General features: G+C 34.1%; 2 long non-coding RNA genes across 2 annotated transcripts; both read right to left on the bottom strand.

Moving 5' to 3' along the window:
• Nucleotides 1-1,497: 1,497 nt before the first annotated feature.
• On the bottom strand, nucleotides 1,498-9,921 carry LOC124956654. The gene is made up of 2 exons (XR_007103327.1): nucleotides 6,856-9,921; nucleotides 1,498-1,624 (listed from the first exon to the last, which is right to left on the bottom strand). It is a non-coding gene; the product is annotated as an uncharacterized LOC124956654 (long non-coding RNA).
• Nucleotides 9,922-13,719: 3,798 nt separating this feature from the next.
• LOC124956655 lies at nucleotides 13,720-15,383 on the bottom strand. The gene is made up of 4 exons (XR_007103328.1): nucleotides 15,238-15,383; nucleotides 15,065-15,140; nucleotides 14,704-14,962; nucleotides 13,720-14,606 (listed from the first exon to the last, which is right to left on the bottom strand). It is a non-coding gene; the product is annotated as an uncharacterized LOC124956655 (long non-coding RNA).
• Between the last annotated feature and the right edge of the window lie 1,544 nt (nucleotides 15,384-16,927).

Here is a 16,927-nt window from a genome sequence, read left to right as displayed (position 1 = left end):
CAACTTGCAAACATAGAGATATATATGTTTAGTATTTTGTACCTTATCATCGCGCATGCAAATGGCGAAACATAATACTATTTACAGGAGAATTAATCCTGGCTTCTGTTCGGCCAGCATCACCGCTGGACCCATGTCGAATACTGTCTTTATCGATCGAACAATGCATCGCAATGCGGTGAATGGTGCTTAAGCATTGTTCAAGTCTTGGAAGAGAATATCGATCGTTTCTATTCTTCTATCGTGATTAAGATAGTACATCCACCTCTTTTTTTTTTATGCGGAAGTAACTTTCGAAAGATAGATGGAAAGTGAGATAGAGATAGAGACAAAAAGATGAAAAATCAGAAGTAAAGAAAATGTTATGGATACTTTCTCGCATAATAAGATGGAATAAGAGTAGATGGAGTAAATATAAAACCCGACCTTTCCTTCTTATTTCTCTCTCTCTCTCTCTCTCTCTCTCTCTCTCTCTCTCTTTGGCTCTCTTTTCTCAGCATCCAAATATAAAGAAGTATCCCTTTGCCGTTCGAGCCGTTTTTATGAAAGTCTGTCTCCTCTTCTTTTTCTTATTTTTCTTCCTTTCTTTTATTTTTTTTCTCTTTTCTTTTTCTTCTTGCACCTTTCATTATGCTACATTACGCGTTACGCCTGAGGACGGAAGATGCATCCTTAACTCGTTTTCTCTTTCTCTCTCTTTCTCTCACTTTTCTTAAGACGAAAGGCTTTTATTTAACGGAAAGCGTTAATTTCATTTTCCGGCTCGAAAAACGAGTCTTTCGTTTGCTTTCCGTTTTCTTCCTCTTCTTTTTATCTTTCTCTATTAAAAGTGCGAACTAGGTAATCTCAATGCATATCAATGTTCCGTCGAAAGCGTGATCGATAATTAATCAAATGGATGTGCGCTCTGCCGCAATCTCTTGTCATTTTTTTAATCCACTTAAAAAAGCAGCAACGGCTAGTAGAGTGTTGTTATTCAATTGATTATAGTTTGCTTTTTGTGTCCTGTCTGAAGGTGATTTTTTCTTTTTGATGGGACGGAGGAAAATTGATATAAGGGATCGAGGAAGGCCACGAAGAAAAGCTTCTTTGATGCGGCGTCTAATCCTAATCTCCTTTTAAATCTATCATAAGTCGTACGACCTCGTGCGCGTCTTGGATTTACGAGATTCACTCGCGGACGTTCGAGGTGTGCTAAATAGAAAGAAAAAAGAAGAAAAGAAAAGACAGAAGTGGGGTTAAAAGAACACGGTCACGTGGCACCGTGATTGAATAAATTAAAGAGCTCGTATTTTTTTTTTATCGAATTATTTATTCACAAGTAAAAAGAAATATTTAATAAAACAGGAAAAAGAAAACGGAGTAATCAAATGGCTTTTGGACATCTTCAATTTTCTTTCCGAGATAATACGCCACTGCGTATTACTATGTAATTTTTGTAAATTTTAACTTGTTTTTATTTTTCTTTTTTTGTTTTTTTTGTTTTTTTTCTTTCTCTCGCATATTTAGCAACGGTTTATTAAGATTAATCGATTCTCAAAAGAATGTTCGTGACATGGCACGCGATGACGAAGAGAGGAACGTCGGTGATTTTCTCGCAATTTTTCAACGTGCATCGTGGGTACTGTTAGCAGAAAGAGAAAAAAAATATAGGTAAAGGCGCAGAGCTTCAAATTCATTTTCTTCATTAATTACGAAACCGTGCTGACGACGTTTTTTAAACATTCTACGAATACCGCATGTTTCCCATCTCTCCGTTTTCGAATTATTTTCGATTCTACTTCACTCAGTCTCTTTTTCTCTTTTTCTCTTTTTCTCTTTTTCTACTTTGCGTGGATATTATTTTACGAGAACGGAAACGGAAGATATTATGCAAGAGCGATGAATATATAGGATAAATATACATATTTTAATGATAAGCAGCCGTAAACTTTGTATATTTGTTTTTCCTTTGAGAAAAAGTTTAAGTAAATAGGCAAACGTGTGAATATTTATCGATCATAATTAATTCCTTTAAGTATGTTAATCATTATTTTCTTTTTTTCTTTCTGCTTTCTTTTTCTTTTTTTTTTTTTTCATTCGAAGAAGGAAAATAGAATTGATTTGAAAATCCTTAATAATTATTCTTTAGTTAAGGAACGGAAACAATGTCGTAATTCGCATCAGCGATCGATTTTTTTAATCCCTTTCCAATCCTATCCATTTCTCGCGCTTCATCCTTTCATGAATAGTAATGCGCTCGATAATGAATAAATCCGAGAAACAAAATGTGTTGCGCGTGGGTGTCGATGCGAGAAATAAATAACGATCTTCTACGGTGGGCTGTATAGGACAAAGAAAAATAGAAAAAAGGAGAAAGCAAAACAAGTAAAATTCATTCAAGGTTCGTTTAGGCGAATGGTGTTAATGAACGAACGGGAATGCGTCGAATCCAAATCCATTTGAGATTCTCTCGTAAGCTAAGTTTTAAGCTTACGACTGGTAGAAGAGAGGAGAGATTTCGTTTCCTAGTATTCACGTTTCAATTAGAGATTCCGATGCTTGCGTATATTTCAGTCATTTTAACGTCCCTTTACATCTTCTCGAATTCGTCAAGAGTACGAGCGTTTTTTTTTCTTTTTTTTTTTTTTTTTTTTCAATGGACGCATTACAATGAAGTTGTTGGAAATTTGAAACACATACAATGAGAAATGGATGATGAAAAAAAAATCGAACACTCGTTATTTCTCCATCATCAAATTCTCGTTAATTCTCGTTGAGACAAAGGTGATCTATGCGATTTGAAAAAAATAGAGAAAGGAAAAGAGAAGATGGAGTGGATGAAAAGAAAAGGGCGATATGCGTGGTTGAAGGGAAGGGAAGTCAAAGAAGTGGAGTAGGAAGGGAAAAGATAAGGGTGAGAAAATCAGAACAGAATAGAGCAGAGCAGAGCAGAACAGAGCAGAGCAGAGCAGATCAGAGCAGAGCAGAGCAGAGCAGAGCAGAGCAGAGCAGAGCAGAGCAGAATAGAGTAGAGTAGTATAGAGAAGAGAACAGAAGAGAAGGGGAGCGGAAAGAGTCAGGGGTGTCGCGGGGGGTGCCGATGTATCCGAGGGGGAAGCTTAAGCATAGGGATGCTGTGGGCAGAGAGCTGTTTCAGTCGCGCGACGGCTCTCGCCCCGGCCAGTCGATCGAGCTCTTGCACAAAAGGGAGAGAGATACACGTTTCTCTCTCTTTCTCTCTCTCTCTTTCTCTCTTTTTCTCTCTCATTCTTTCTCTTTTCTTTTTTGTTTGCTTCTTTCTTCTCCAATAAATTTTTCCTCGAAAAATAATTAATTATATCGTGAGATGAAAAATCATTCTTTTATCATTAATGAACATTTTTTTCGAGATTAATCACGTCGAACAAAAAATGGTGTATCTCGGTGTACGATTATTCTTTAACGCGGGACGGCTGATATTTGGAGGATAGATCGGGAGAGGAAAGAGAAAAATTCTCCAACCACCTGTGTTTCCAGGACAAACGCGCCAAGGATGTCGCTGGTGTTGGCTTCGATGTAGTTTACCTATATCTCTTCCTGGATTAAAGGATACGCGGATTAAGGATTTTCACGTACGTATCTTTGATTTTCGAATATAAAATAATCAAATTTAAGAGAGATTATTCGTATAAGGACGATAATTTTTTCGATTTGCGAATACAAAGTGCATCCGTTTGACATCATGACTGCTATCTGACTTTTTTTTTCCTTCTAAAAAATTCGTATACTTTTTCAAGAACAATCGATTTTGTTTTGTACGCAAAGATCTCATAGTATTTACGAGAGAAAGGTGGAAAAAATAGCGTGGAGTATGAAAAAGCGTATTTTCGCGGTTAAAAGACTCGCGAGGGAGGAATGAGAGAGAGGGTGTAAGAGAGAGAAAGAGAGAGAGAAAAAAAGAGAGAGAGAGAGAGAGGAGAGAAGCAAGATGCGGGACGAAAAGTGACGCGTCACATGGAACGGTTGCTGCGTTGGATCACTGGCGCTCTTCTTCTCCCTCGTTACCTCTCGACAAGCTCGAACCTTGATTGTTGTTTCCGTCGTTGTTGCGGTTGCTGCTCGCTTTTTCTTTTAACGTGAGAAATATTGCCCTTCCCTCCTCCTGTTTTTTACAGTAAAATCTTTTTACGAACCTTTCAATGGTTGTCGCGGTTTCCGTGCCTATTGTAAAGGTATTGCATTTGTCTACGTTTGCGAACATTTCTATCCAGAATTTCTATACATTATCGACTTTGGAATTTCATATTAACAGACTGGACCTAACGAAATTTCATTAATATTAATCATCTGTGCGTGTAACTATTTTAGAAGAGCATAGAAGCGCAAGCTCGTATTTTCTGGTCGCAAATACATACGTTTCGGAAATTATTTTACCATCCGGTTAAATATTTCGCTTTGAACCGTTTTCCCGTTGGTTCCTATATTTTATTTGCAAAATACCGTTTGCCTCTCTTCTCGCAGCGGAGTCCTGTATTTTATCGAGAAACAATTCTATACCACGGGTAATAATATTCTCTATCGGTTGGTGCGAAATTAGCTCGCAACAAATCGCAGGTAGAGCATATATATATATATATACACACAAACATATATATATATATATATATATATATATATCGAACGATTAACTTATCGTCTCGTTAATTTAATTTCCCCTTGGCTTTATGGTTTCATTAGAAACCGTGATTAATTAGTATAGCATCATACCTGCTGGATATTGTAGGTTAATTACGCGCTCTTGGCATAATATTGGCGTCTATCTACGGACGTTCTCCGCCTCTGAGTTATCAGGGGGACTCGATCGGGAAAGCCGATTATGCATTTCTGCTTTTCGCACATTTATACTGGAAACTTCCTTAGCCTTTCGTGACAATGAAATCGTTACGTTAACTCTTGCCGATGCTCTCGCATATTTCGAGAACGAAAAATCTCTTTGGAAGGTGCTGGATCGATCGATTTATAGATCGATCGAATAAATCGATCGAAAGTAAAGCCTCCTCCATCTAAAGCGCGTTACATTAGCAATCCGAGCGTTGCAGAGTTCGTTCGTGTAAACTAGGTCGAGAAACGTTTGATTGTTTGTTCCGTGCTCGAAGTCGATTTCGAAAGCTGATACAAATATGCTTCTGCAATGGGAAGAGAAGCGCGAGAATTGAAATTTCGACTTTAAAGTGCATGAGTATTCGTAAGAGGTCGAAGACCACGAATGCGTTTTCGCAGTTGAATTGATTGTAAGGAAAAAGAAAAACTTTACGAGAAATATAAATAATTCCAAACGAGTTTTATCGATTTTAAATTAGCACAGAAAAATAAAGAAAGAAAACATCGAAGAATTGAAGTTTTCTCGATAGAAAGTCAAGAGAGAGAGAGAGAGAGAGAGAGAGAGAGAGGAGGTGTAAACATCGACGTTTCACGAGACAACGTTCGCCACTAATCATATTTTCTCAACCCCTTCCCACTCTCCGTGTCCTTCCAGTAATTAGATAACGTAAATTTGCACTATGTCGATACGAAGATAAAGCAGGGAAAAAGAGAAAGAGAGAGGGGGGGAGGGAGGAGGGAGGAATAAAGGGATAAAGTGGACAGTAGCTCTTGAATCGCCAACTCGTGCATATATCGAGGCTCGATTTCTCTCGAGTCTACTTTTTTGCCTTCTTTTTTCTCCTGGTTTTCTCGTGACGACGCGTAAAGCGTAGCTCGGTCATCGGCTATCGATTAAAAGCTACGCCGCGTGAACTTTGTCGTGGGTACTTTGATGGAAAGGAAATTAATGAATCAAAATTAACAGCACGCGAGAAGAAGGATTATCGATTGTCGAGTGATATTTGAGAATTGAAAGAACATATTGCCCATGATCCGCTCTTGTCTCTCTTTCTCTCTCTTCATCTTTCTTGTTTACTCATAAAAATGGAATCCGATCCGGACATGGATGCACATTTACTCGTTTAATCGATAACTTCTCATGTTTTCCTTCGTTTTAACTTCCCCTATTCGTTTATCGTGTTAAGGGGCGAAGGATCAAGATTAAAGCTTTCTAAAAGATTCCACTAAGATCTTTTTCGAGATAAATAAAACGTTAAAAAAATATCCATCGTTTCGTTCGGTCGCGTATGAAAATGTATAAAAGTTACGACTAAAGGAGTACTTTATAAAGACGGCAGTTGTCTCTCGATTTGAGAGATTTTCTTTCTCTCAAGTACGATTCACTCTTTTCTCAACTCATTTTCACCAAGTGTTCTTGAAATTTTGCGTATTCCATAGCATTAGGTTCGTTCAGTGAATGCAACAGAGATCTGGTAAAAGGTAAAATTCAAAAAGAAATGAAACGTCTTTGAAAGTTCGAAGAAGAATGAAGAAAAGAAAATAGCGGAACCGTGCGAAATATCGTCTAGAATTTAAAGTAGCGTTAGATCGAGCAAACTCGTTTCTTTTTTAATATACCCTTTTAATATACCTCAACTAGATGCAAATAAACGTCTCGACGAGTTCTCATTGCGATATAACGATATAATAATTCCTATCTCTAATTGGCGAATCACTGAAGACTAATACATTTTTCTTTTGTGAAAAAATTATCGCAGTGGGAGCGCGTGTAATAAAAAAAAAAAAAAAAGAAAAAAAGGAAAGAAGAAGAAAGGGGAAAAAAAAGTATTAAAAAGAAAGAAAGAAAGAAAGTAATAGTTGGAAATACAAAACGAGGAAAAATTTGAGAAAGGGCTTTTTTCTTCTCGCTCATAACTAAGAAAGGTAACATTGCCGTTATAGTTGTTCGTGAAACGGATACGCGAAGAGAAATGAGAAACATTTTCCTCGGAGAGAAATGCGTTTTCTTACTTGTTCGTGTCGCCTTCGCAAGTTTTAATGACCGTGGGAAGTGGCATCTTAAAAAGGGTTGTAGCGTTTTCACGCGAAGAGGCCAAATCTTGTTGCGCAGCTTTTTACTATTTGACGGATTTAGCGTGTGTTATTTCCGCGCGTTCATCATCACAAACCACTAATCTTTTGATCCCTAAACGAAAGAGATATAAAAAGAGAGAAAATCTTCGTTCCAGTTCGATGAAGAATGCTTGGACGTGGTAAAACAATCGAGAAGTAGCAACTCCTCAAAAAATATTTCCTTCCTTTCATCGTTTTTTCCTCTTCCTTCTCCTCCTCCTCCACTTTTCCATTTCTTCTCGAAATCTTATCCAGGGAATATACATTTTCCTTTAATCGCTTTTAGAATGTATTTCCTACTAGTTGCGGTAAGCTACGGTATAAGTTTTAACGATCACGACGACGACGACCACGACGACGACGACCACGACGACGACGACGACGACGACGACGGAGAAAGCAACGTCTTGAATCTTGTCTTAAAATCTCGACGATCTCTTCTGCTCCTTCTTCATCTTCTTTGTTTTCCTTTTTCTCCTCTTCCTTCTCCTCCTCCTCCTCCTCGTGTTCTCCTTTCGCTTTCCGGCAAATAATAGACGTTGCAAGATGTAGTGATAATACAGTAAATACGCTTGGAAGGGAACTGTCGAGGTCTCTTATCATTTCTCATCGTGGTCCAAAGGGATAGCAAAGAGAAATGATTAAAAAGGAATCGTGTTCAGGACCTGAGTAAATATCTCGACCTAACTCTATTGCATCCTTCGTCTTCTTCCTCCTGCACTTCCTTAGGCGACACGAAAAGTAAAGACCGATCTCGTTTTCCTTTTTCCACATTAATGAACTTAACGAGTGACTCCAAGGAGCTTCTCGAGTGGCTCTTTCTCGACTGTAAACGCAAGCTTTACGAGCGTCTCTTCGTCGAACGAACGAACGAACAGAGCTTCGATTCTACAACTATCAAAGTTCTCCTTTCGCTTGCTTTCTCTCTTTCTTTCTTTCTTCCTTTCTTCCTTTCTTTTTCATTCTTCTCATTCTCCTTGGTGTAAATCGTGGATCTCGCAATGTCTTTTCATCGTTCCATCTCCCTCCGGTATGGAATATGCGAGGAAGAACGTTCAAAAACGCGAATCTCTATGGGAAGAATCAAGATCAAAGCTCTTTTCAAAATTTCGATCATAACTGAAAGCTGTGAACTATCTCTAGGATGATGATGCTTTAACGAGTCGGGTGAGTTTCTAACGCCTTTCGTCGTGCTATATAAACTCTCGTTAATCTCTTGCATTATTATTACGATTAGAGCTTAGGAGAGCTTTCTTATTTATAAACTTTAATTATAAGATTATATCTAATAAGAAACATCGACTAATAAATTTATGATCGAATTTTGCAACGTGAAAGTATCGCAAAAGAAATATAAAATAAATTAAAGAAGGTAGCTTCTCTTTTTCGCTTTCCTTCATCGTGTGGAATATTTTAAATAATGACACGTGACTGTTAATTCAGCGCATAATTTATTTTTTTCTTTTCTTTTAATCCTTCTCCTGTAATTAGCCTGTCTTTTCTTGTCGTCGTCGTACGATCTCCAAACGCTGGGATCTTTCGCCTCGAACGCATACATATAATTATCTGAAATACGATCCACCTACTTACTGCTACGTGACATAATTATCGTGTCTCCTTCGAACTTGAAATCCAGTCGATCGCAAGTCGAGTAATCGTGCCGTGAAATATCGATTAGTACGAAGCTAATGATATCGTTTCTACTTTTCTTCTTGTCGGACGAAGAATATTTATACCAAATTTCGAATTTGTAAGGAGCATTAAGTCGCATGTAAAATCGCGCATTGCGTCTTTGGGATTTCCAGAATGAAAGAAGACTAACAGTAAATACATAGTTCACGCAGCATCGTGTTCTCGTCTTTAAAAATGCAGTTACATTTCTCAGAGTATACCGTCAACGGCGGCATTAATTTTTAATTTTTATACGGCGTAGTCTTTTCTCTGTCCTACCAAAGTGTCGACAAGATGATAAAATAAACGTTAACCGGAGTACTTTGCTCTACGGATCGCGTGCCCGAATAAACTGTGGAAAGTTAGATAGAGAAGCGATAATTTAGCGGTTCTCAAAGGGATCAACGTTTATAATTTGTTCGAGCGTAGAGAATCCGCATGAGCGTTTAAATTATCCGTACGAGTACTGGTAATGTGGCATCCGTTAATTCGTCAGTTTATATCCTTCACGTTAATTATACTCGCTCTTCGAAAAGGAACATTTCTTTGATGAAGAAATTAAGAGAAATTCTTTCATTCCATTTCGGTGAACGGTCGAAATAGCACAGCTGGTATCGATCGTATGTGTCACGCGTAATTACAAGAGGTCGAAGGGTTTCTTTCACGGCCGTGAGAGATCGTGTCAACGACGCAACCAACGTTGCTTCTATAGACTATACGTGCTAATTGCCTTATCAATTTACGCAATGTTTGCACATAAAGGAAACTGTACGTATCTGCATTCACCGTCATCATGTTCCTATTACCACAGATACATTACATTAATTATGATATCAGATATTATCGATTTGTCCGCGGGGATATGACCGATTTTCCACTTTCAAGCACTTTACCAGTTACGAATGAATCGATGATTCCCTTCTTTCTTTCTTCCTTCCTTTCTTTCTTTCTTTTTTCTCCTTTTTTTTCCAATCGATTTGCCGCAGGATACGCTTCGAGATTAAAGAAAGCACTCTATGCTTTTTTTCACGTCGCGATACTTTCGAGAAAATGCTGAAAGATGCGAAAGGGCTTAGTTAAATTGCAACTGAAAACTCGAACCAGATAGAAAATATTGAAATTGTTATTTCAGCTTAACGCGTCGCTCTTGCATACGATTGGCTTCTGTTGAAAAAAGATATGAAATCGAAAATACGAACGTTGTTAATATTTAAAATATGGAAAAATTGTGAATCGTTCTAAATAAAACATTTTTCATCTCCAGTGCGTTTCTTCAAAAGAATTATAATAAATTTATCTGATCTAATTATATATATATATATATATATATATATATATATATATATATATATATATATATATAAATAAATACGGTTAGCTATGTTCAAAAGGAAAATATTTTATAGACACACTGAGATATGCAGCCATTAGCTCGGCAGTACTTGCGTAACAAGATTTACAATTATATTTCGATAGATCACAAGTAATACCGACCCAGATCTCACCACGTGAAGGTTGCTGCATATGGAGATCCACGGATTAATAACATACTAATTAATCGTATTTAATGAACCTTCCTTCGACCCGGTCGAAGTCGATCGAGGGTGCATCGAACGCGACTTTGCTCTGACCTACCCGACGCGGTAAGAAGCATGGATATAATTAATTATTATTAAGTATCTATATTAAAAGTGCAGAAAACTATTTCTCTCTAACTATCTCTATATAAAACTATAATTAATTATCATAATTATTACATACAATTTGTGTATTCCCGGGTATATACAAAGTATATGTATTTTATAATCGTAATAATAATCTAAATAACTAAATCTAAGATAAATATAATTTGTATAAATATATATATATATATATATATATATATATATATATATATATATTGTATAATTATATTTTATATATAAACTTAATTTAACTTAAATCAACAATTTTTAATTAAAACTAACATATTTCCAACTATTTTCATTGATCGCATTATTAAATAAGAAATTGGAGATTTTTAAAAATTAATTAAAATGACTGGAAATATGAAAAAAGAATTTGGTCTTTTCATAAATAATTACCATTTTATTAATAGCATTTATCTATGAATCAATCAATGGGGTTCCATGTTTTTTAAACTATCTAAATATCTAAGTAGCAGATAATCGACCAATCTGCTATTATCACCTTAAAGTAACCTTAAAAATAACTTAACCTTAAAACTAGGATTCTTAATAGTACTATTAAGGTATGAACGTGCTTAAGCGTAAAAATATGAAGCATAAATAAAAGGCTGAAGTATAAGAACTGCAACCTGCATCATGCCTTATAACTATATTCTTATAAATTAACATGCAATGTAAAAATAAAAACATGTTTAAAGAATAACCTTACTAAAAAATATACTTAACCAATTTGCAAGATAATGCATATATAATATAGTATAATATGCAATTATAGTTAAAATTAGTTACATATCATTTTATCAGCATAACAGTGTTCAAATTTACTATAAATTTTTTTAATGGTTTTTTCTATATTCAAGTACACATTTTAATCGCCAGCAATATAAAAAATAAAAAATATTATATATTATTAACTATGATATAATAAAAAATAAATGGTACAAAATTAATAAACTAAATGCAAGAATGTGGTAATTTTAATCTCTCTTCCCGTCGATATTATTAATGTAAAGAGTAAACCAAATCTATTCGACAATTGAGATAAAATATCTGAAATATATAGTATAAATAATTAAACATTTGATTAATAAATGTTATTTCAGTGTTAAATATTGAATTTATTACTAAAGTAAAAAATATTGTGAATTTAATGAATTTTAAATTTAATGAAGTAAAGGATTTTAATAAATATAAAAAAAAAAACTTCGGTACATCTCAAAAATACATGAAATTAAATTCATTATTAAAAAAAAAAAAAAGAAAGATTGTAAATAATTTTATTTTGTATTTTCCTTCAGAAATATATATATATATATATATATATATATATATATATATATATATGTATATAAAATTTTAAACAGCAGCCATTTTAACCACTATCTACCTGAAACAGAAAGAAAATGTATTAGTCATACGATATTATAATCCAATAAATATTTAAACGAGCATACACGTTCGCTTGACATGCCAATATGCAGATGCACTTTTCAATTTAATTCCCTGTCTATTTCTATCAATAAGATAAAATTTTAACGCGCGTGATTCTGCGTTAGAACGTTTAATATTAACGCAATTAAGAAATCTGAAAAAATATCATATTTGCAATAAGAATAAAAAATATATGAATATATGAAAATAAATTAAAAAAAAAAATATATATATATTAATTAATACGAATTACTTTTTTACTAATTAAAGAGTGAAAAAAAATTGTTAACGTTAACGAGTGATAATTAATATTTAACGTTTAATAATAAATGAATTTAAATATGTTCTAATCTAACTTGTGGATCTGTTTGAGAATTTGACGTGCCAACGAGATGAAATGGTCCATCATCTCTAGTTATAATAATTATTAATGACGAGCAATATGACAACGTGGTTAAATAATAAATAATAAGATCAAAAAGCCATTAACGAATGGTTCGCCATGGATGACAACCTTCGAATAATGACTTTTAGTCGATAGTTGCTCTCTTGAGCCACATTTTGTGGGGGTCTCTTCGGCATGTAGTCTCTTCTTGCTTCGTATTCTAACCACTGCTTTTTAAGGGCATTCCCTAAGCGCAACTCATAAAAAAATTAAAATAAAACTTTATATATGTGTATGTAAATATATATAAAAACACACACACACAAACATTTCATGAGAACTATCCTAGCCTGTGAACGATCAATGGACCAAAAGAATCCACCAATCGTGCGCATTCACATAGGCACATTTACTCGAATGCCCCAGTAGATATTCGATGAATCTAATCGATGAACCTATTACTAAACCTTCGTAATAAAATCATCATAATATATCGGAGAAAACAAGAAAATCTACGATACGTCTTATGGTCTCATTTTTTTACATATTTGACCACTTTTATTTCGTATCATTACTACTTTTACTTTAGCACACATATGTGATAAATTATATATTGTAAAACTCACGAGAAAGTCGAAGGGTTAATGTTATATACTTAATACTAAGTATCTTAAACATGTTGAAAATTCTTTGCTAATTTATTGGAAATAAATTTTGTAACGCAAAAGACTTTATAAAACTTTTTGATACTGATATATCTCGCAATGCAAAGTGTCAGCAAAATATGGAGAGAAAAGAAAAACGAGCATGCTGATAAATTCGTAAATATGCTAAAACTTTGCATAATAACCGGAGACGAAACTTTCCACTCCTGAGTGGAAATTGCAACCTGCGTCATTCCTGGTCCTACCTGCTTAAAATTAAACATACATTCGCACAGAAAAAAAGTATGCTACCTGCCTACCTAAAACCTATATTTAAAAAATAGCAAAGCATTCGTTCCAACACAAACACTCCACGATTCTCTCACATACCGCCAGGGTGCAAAGGCCTACACTAGAGAGTATGCCCCGGGGCATCTCCGACACCCTAGCTCAAACGCGTATGATTCTTAACTAATTAGGGATACGTACCAATTGCTGTAATTGACTATCAAGGCTAATGATTATTGTGTTAATAACTAAGACAAAGATACTAGTATATATTAGTGTATATACATATACACTATACGAGTATTCGAAAATTTTTACAAAAATATGATAAATCTATTATGCAAAACGATATTAATAATAATATATTATAATGTAGGACAGATATTCTATTCGTTTAAAAGTTATCGCGTAATAACGATATACAATTCACCGCCTAACACGCACACACACAGGTGAAATGTAAATCGTGAGCAATCACTAACGCAATGATAGTCACCAATAAGGGGAGAACTTAAAACTAAAACCATACTTGACTGTTTCTCACTCATACGAGTAACACCTGGGTATACGCATAAATGAGAACGCAGAAAGCATGGGGGGGGGGGGGGGGGGGAACGGGAATTAGTTTATTAGAAGCTGAAAATCCTCGTCTAAAAATTGATTAATTTATCATTTACTTTTTACGGGCTATGACTCTACAAGTCTCTTTATTTTTTTTAGCAATGACTCTACTCGACTTTTTTCTTTTCAAAATAATGATGACTCTACTGAGACTTTTCTTTTATAAAAAAAAATTCATTGAATATTTGATTAATATTTTATACAATAATAATTAAAAATCCTCGGACGACTCCTTTCAACAAGTGGCTATTCTAATCATAGAACAAAATCATGACTCTATCACTTGTTTCCAAGAATCTATCCGTCGCGTTTGTTTTCTTGTTCATTTGATTCGATCTAAATACATCGTAGTAAATCGCGATTGAATGGACTAAATATGAAGCAATGCATGTAACGTAAACCACATCACATGCTTTTTCGACAAAATTGGATAAATGAATGCCTGATTTCACAACTAATATCGCGTGCAATGTCGAACGAAACAAGTGCTAATTAATTGCACTGTTAATTAAAAAACGACTCGCGATGAAACAAGAAAACCCTATCCTGTGCTAATAAAAATAAACATGCACAATAGAGAAATAATAATGAAACATACACATAATTAAAAATGAACCACTCGCGAGTAAATCCAAAAGAGGAATTACTCACGGTCATACTCGTCAATAATATATTACAAAAAATTACAACCAATAACTCGTGCCGATTCGGACCTTTCATCCTCGACATGATTGAGCATTGGAGGGACCTTAAATTTGTTCACTCACTACTTAAGAAGTTCTATGATGGCTCCAAAACACTCGTTCACCTTGTAGCTGGAAATTGAGGGAAGTTGATCCACATGAAGTTGAAAACGAGCCAGGTTGATCCATAGTAGGTCAACCTTCTTGTAGATTGATAAGACAGGATTATAACTATGATCTGAAAAAGAACCGAAGAAGAATTTTTATTAAATTTATTGTAATCAACAAAATAATAAAAATTATTAACTGAATGACATTTATCAATTTATACTTACCAATATTTTTCTTTTGAAGAAGTGTCATTTATCATTTATCTTCGATGATGCACTGATTTTAATGCCCGAACAATCTGTGCGACTGTTTTAAAATAAAATTACAACTTTAGACGAACAAACTTTAACACTTAGACAGTTTTTAAAATCGCGAGATTGGATGAATTATAACGAACAAACAATGCTTCTAATTCGCGATTTTGATTTTATCTAAACGATACAACACTTCATCCATTGCCACGCGCACAATTGCAATGATGATCTGGAAGAGAAATATAGACGAAGTTATTATATTAGTATCATTATTATAATAAAAAATTTGTTTGTGTTATTAAGGAAATGTTTAAAATAGAAATTTACTTACTGGAGTCTTTGTTGATCCTTTGCACGATGAGCATTTTGCTCCAGGATAATGATGAAGGATCCTTCTTTCATTTGAGCTGAAAAAAGAAAAAAGAAAGATTATTAGTATGATTGTATTAGAATAAAAAGTTATTAAAATTATTGAGGAACCATTTAAAAAAGAAATTTACTTACCGGAGATATTGTTGATCCTTTCTATGATGTGCATTCTGCCCCAGGGTAATGAAGAATAATGCACTAACACTGATTCTACTTTGCAGATTTCTATTGACTTTAATTTTATTTAATCAGATAAAAAAATAAATAAAAATTTCACTTGATTTATTTATTGCTTCAAACATAATTGTAATAATGATCTGTAACAGAAATAAAAATCAAGTTATTAATATCATTGTTATAATAACAAATGTTTTAAATTTTTCATATATATATATATATACGCAATAAAAATATTCGATAATAAAATATATATCTGAAAGATATTTAAAGATAAAAATCCGTGTACGTCCAAGTACTTTAAAGAACTGAAAAGGTTTTGTCGATGACCTTGTAGAGACTCGACACTTGGATTGTTTCTCGCCGAATCATTTCTGGGAAATTTATAGCCTCATTTTTATTTACATGCCGAGTGTTACCTATCTTTCTCCTTTAATATCCTTTAAAAAGAGATAGACTTACTAATACGTATGACGAAGACAAAGTATGTGTAGAAAAAGATCCCAGCTTTGCCCGAGCTCTTTCAATTCGTGGAATTCTTTTAGTCCGGGAAATTGTAAGATTGTATTATTAGTAAAGTATAAAAGTAATTGTGTGTGTGTGTGTATATATGAAAATCGAATTTAATTTGAAATTCAATTGATTACGATTGATTATTAATAAATTATTAATTAGAGCATCGTTAGTAAGAGAAAAAAGTATCGATTTGTCGAAAATAAAATTAGAAAATTCGAAAAAAAAATGCGGCGCAATAACCTCTCGGGGGGGGGGGGGGCGATTTATTTTTTGCGAATATTTTTCAAACGCGAAGATGCAAATACTTGAAAACAATACACGTTAAAAAACGTGTTATAAGGAATCGATTGATACATAGGATAAGGGTGTATGTTAGAAAAAAATACTAATTACCTGGAATTAATGAGGACGATGTAGATTCCGTGTCAAATTGATGATTTTTGACACAAAATGGCCGTCTTCATTAAAACCGTTGCATAATAAGGACCGTACATGCATAATGGGGTACCTGTGGTATATATCGGCAGTCAATTAAAATATTATTTTTTTCGATAGTTATTATAAAATAGCATAAAATATAAAATATCAGAGCACAACAATTATTATATTATTAATTGGAATAACGAGAATAATCTATTTTATAATTAAATAAATCAAATTTTTAATTACATAGAATTTGTGTGTATATACGAAAATTGAATTTAATTTGAAATAGAATTGATTATGATCGATTATTGATAAATTATTAATTAGAGCATCGTTAGAAAGCGAGAGATGTATCGATGTGCCGGAAATAAGATCAGAAAATTCGAAAAGAATATAGGACGCAATAGTCCCCCGGGGGCGGGGCGGGGGGGACACCAATTTATTTTTTGCTAATATCTATCAAACTCGAAGATCTTACGACTTGAAAACGATACACGTTAGAGAACGTGTTATAAGGAATCGATTGATATATAGGAGAAAGATGTGCGTTAGAAAAAAACTTTTAATTACCTTGAATTAATGAGGGCGATACAAATTCTAGTGTCTTGCTCGCGATCGTTGGTCAAAATGGACGAATCTGTCAAAATCGTTGAACAATTTGCGCCGCGCATGCGCAATACGTCACCAATGCCAGATTGTGAATCAA

This window comes from Vespa velutina, chromosome 23 (assembly GCF_912470025.1).
Source record: "Vespa velutina chromosome 23, iVesVel2.1, whole genome shotgun sequence".
Taxonomy (NCBI): Eukaryota; Metazoa; Arthropoda; class Insecta; order Hymenoptera; family Vespidae; genus Vespa; species Vespa velutina.
Note: the sequence above shows the minus strand (reverse complement) of the source record. Positions and strands in the feature narration are given on the sequence as shown.